Raw genomic sequence first — 4,401 nt, forward strand, 5'->3', positions numbered from 1 at the left:
TCACAGAAATAGTCATGGAACATTTTCAATAAAAAATCAGGATAGTATTCTCCATGAACTTTATTTCATAGGTTTGGATTTTACTTTGTAGAGGCAGGAATTATAGGGGATCACATTTAGAAGAACAGAAGCTTTTGGGGGGGCACAGTGGTAGTGTTTATGTTCTCAGTTAACTTCAATTACAAATTTAAAATATTTTAGCTTGTCTTGATGTTTTAAACTTTTTGTAAGCTATTAAGAGTTATAATTAGAAAAACTTTATATTTCTGTAATTATAGATATTCTTAACATAGGGGAGATAGTCAAGTCGTCTGGGGTTATTTTTATTTATTAATTGAATGATTTTTCCCACTAGAATTGTCATTTTTCATGGGTAAAAAGATTTTTTATGATTTTAACGTTTTTGAAAATACAAGCATGTTATTTTAAGAGCAGCCTCAGCCTCAGCCTTTTTATTATTCTAAGCAAAAACATCTTTCTACGTGAACATCATCATTTGTGGCAGCTTGGAATAATGTCCCTCTATTGCTGGAAATGTAAAACCTCATTTAAGGGACATACCAAATAGTGTTATAAATAAGTCACAACCACAGCTAAACTTTTCTAGCTTCTATTGACAGCATATATGAAATTTTTGTTCTGATACAACATTTTGGTAGGTAAAAATTTTCCATTTTTAAGTGAAATGAAAGAAAAAGAAACCTACCACCAACCCAAAATATCTGGCAGCACTTAACGTCCTAAAATATGTGGAGAGAAGGGCAAGTAGAATCAAGCCAACGTGTGGGAAATGTTTTGCTTTATATTTACTTGGAACTTTTCAGAAAGCTTTTTTTTTTTTTTTTAGATGGAGTCTTGCTCTGTCGCCCAGGCTGGAGTGCAGTGGCGCGATTTCAGCTCTGCAACCTCTGCCTTCCAGGTTCAAGCAATTCTCCTGCCTCAGCCTCCCAAGTAGCTGGGACTACAGGTGCACAGCTAATTTTTTGTATTTTAGTAGAGATGGAGTTTCACGATGTTGCCCAGGCTGGTGGCAAACTCCTGAGCTCAGGCAATCTGCCGGCCTTGGCTTCCCAAAGTGCTGAGATTACAGGCGTGAGCCACTGCTCCCGGCCTTCAGAAAGCTTCTTTACAAGTTTATCTGACAATGAACATTGTATTACCAGGTGTAGTGACAATTGAAAGGCTGATTTCAAATTCTTTTAACTTTGATCTAATGGGAAAACCTTTCCTACTTAATGTCAAAGCCTTTTACATTTAAATTATCACTTATTCTATATTTCATAATGTACCTAAATAGGAAACTTATCTTTTGGACAACAAATTTAATTTTAATTTCAATTTTAAATTTCATTTGAATGTAAAATTTAAATGAGTTGTATTCCCATGGATCAAAGTGCATCCAGAATTTCCTTATTCAGTCTTGAATAACCATCAACAACTACACTAAGGAATTAAGAAAATAATCTGCAGGTGCTAATCTCCAAAATAATCTGTCTTAAAAGAGTGTCGATATTAGCTTGTAACTTACTGTTTTTTTATTCATTTAGTTCATTTGGTATTGATCTTAGAAAAATGATAGGGTTGGTTGTGTCCCCACCCAAATCTCATCTTGAATTGTAGTTTCCATAATCCCCATGTGTCCTGGGAGGACCAGGTGGAGATAATTGAATCCTGGGGCTGGTTTCCCCATCTTGTTCTCATGATAGTGAGTTAGTTCTCACGAGATCCGATGCCTTTAAATGGGGCTTCCACCTTCGCTGGGCACTCGTCTTCTTCTCTGCCGCTCCGTAAAGAAGTGCCTTCTGCCATGATTGTAAGTTTCCTGAGGCCTCCCTAGCCAGGCGGAACCGTGAGTCAATTAAACCTCTTTCCTTTATAAATTACCCACTCTTGGGTATTTCTTCATAGCAGCATGAGAATGGACAATTACAGATGCCAATACAAGTTATTTGAAGTTAACAAAAGCATAAGTTAATGGTTATGAATGATAGTAGAACAGTTTAGTCATGAGAATTACTTCCAGTCTGAACACTCGAAAGCTTTTAACTTGGCAGTCATTTTAATGTGCTAATTCTGTTTCATTTCTCCTTTTCCCTTAGTATCTACTCCTTCTTCCCAAAAGTAGACATATTCCCTTTGCATCATAATGCATTCCCTCCATAATTTCACAGTTCCATTTTCTATAAATCAGAAATAATTTATAAAGCATTTGTTATGGAGTATACCAAGTATACGCAACCAGGTATAACACAAAATTACTAATTTCTTAAACATTCATAGCTGGGCCAGAGCTAAGGTAAGGCAGAAGAGGCGACTAGGGTGATGAATTTAAAGAGGCACTCCTTTTTAAGGTTGACCCTGTATTTACAGGACCCTGAGAGTGAGTGGCCTCATGAAATTTTGCTCTAGAAAACCTCTCTTTACTCACCCTAGTCCCAGCCCTGAGTCATAGCATCTAGTTATGTTCTTTTGCTGTTTGCATGAATAAAAATGGCTTTCTAAATAAAATATTATTATACCTTTGTTTTTAGTACACATTGAAACATAAACATTTAAATCTGAATTTAAAAGAGTACTTTTTAAAGAACTTCCAAATTCATCAATATCAAGGTAATTAGTACCAGTTTTTCTGAAGCATCAAACCCAGATTCCTTTGAGATCCTTCCCCTAGTGTACTGTAAACACTTAAGGTCAGAGCCTGTATCTTATTGATGATTCAGTACCTTTTTCAGTGTCTGCCCAGAAACAGTTCACTTAAGTGATAAATACTTGAATGAATCTTGAATAAACAGTGACAAAAATCCATGTACATTCTAAGAATTGACTTCCAAAATTATTTTACATGTATTCCTCAGATGAAAATAGTTTTATTCCAGAAGGAACACTGGAAATAAAAATATATTGAAACTAAACACTCAGCTAATTGTTTTGGTACATTAAATCCTCTGTTACTTAAGCCCAATTCAGTGTAGGAACAATTTAGAGAATAAACTTTTTTTGGTGATGATCTATCACTTCACTGTCATTAAAATCAGTCATTGAGCATCTGAATCTTTGCCCTAGGAATGTATATTCTATCAAGTAACATTGTTTATTGATTAACTGCTGTATGCCCCACACCATTCTTGGTGTTTTGGGAAATTCAAGATAATAATTCAATCTAGCAAGCATTTATTTTACTTTTCTTAAATTTTACTTTAAGTTCTGGGATACATGTGCTGATTGTGCAGGTTTGTTACATAGGTATACATGTGCCATGGTGGTTTGCTACACCTATCAACGTGTCATCCCTAGCAAGCCATTATTGAGTGGTTTTCTTTTTGTAAAGGGTGAAGAGGATACAAGCACGGTGCTTTGGTAGGTGATTCACACATAAACAGTTGCAAACATCAGAGAATTAATACTAGGAGAGAAGGATGTCTTTGGCACCATGTAAGTCAAGCTGTGATAAGGAGTATAGACAAAGTGCTATGAAGGGATTTAAAAAGGAGAAATTCTGAAAAGGAAGGGTCTATACAGAAGATGGCTCTTGACATGGACTTAAAAGTGTAGCAGATTTTTCATAGACTGGATAGCACTCCAAGGGACAGCAGAAGCCTGGAGGTGCAACAGCAGAGGGGTGGAAGAGGAGCTTTAAGTAACTGGTGTGTTGGCATCTGATGCTCAGGCTAGAAAGGGTAGATGGGGAAGTTGACAAAGAGCTTTGAAATCCATAGGAAGGTGTTTGGGGGTTATTCTGAAGAAAATTGGGAGTTCTTAAAGATTTGGGGGCAATCAATATATTATGTGTTGGAAATGAAGTATAAAAGAAAAACAGATGGTAGAGGGATAAAGATATATAGATATAAACTTGATACACACACATATATATACCTTAATAATATATACAGTATATTATTGTAGCTTGACTGGAGAACTGGCTCACGCCTTAGACTTTGAGAAACACATTTCAATTGTGGGGTCTCTGTGAAGTGTTGAAGCTTAAGACGAGGTCCTTGCCTTTAAGGAACTTAGAGTTTCCTTAGGAAGCTGGACAAAAGCCAATATATGTAAAATACTTAAGAAATTAATCGGTGTGGTTTCATATCTTGAGAAGTGTGAGATTTAGGGTAGACTGAAATCGTATGATCTAGTTGATGAAATAGAACACACAGGAAACTAATTTAGAAACACAAAAAGTATGTAAAGTCATAAATGATCAATTGGACTGATTTTTAAACAACTTATTTGATTTAAATCAAACTTGGTTTTACGTAAGTGCTACTTCTGTACTTCAGACTGAATTTGGGGGGTTTAAATCCTGGTAGAACTATAGTAGATTATGTAGAGATTCAGACACCGCTTTGTCCCAAATATGATAGGCTTTTTTTTTTTTTTTCAAAGAAAAAGGAAGTTTAGCAA

This window comes from Hylobates moloch, unplaced genomic scaffold (genome assembly GCF_009828535.3).
Source record: "Hylobates moloch isolate HMO894 unplaced genomic scaffold, HMol_V3 SCAFFOLD_3, whole genome shotgun sequence".
NCBI lineage: Eukaryota > Metazoa > Chordata > Mammalia > Primates > Hylobatidae > Hylobates > Hylobates moloch.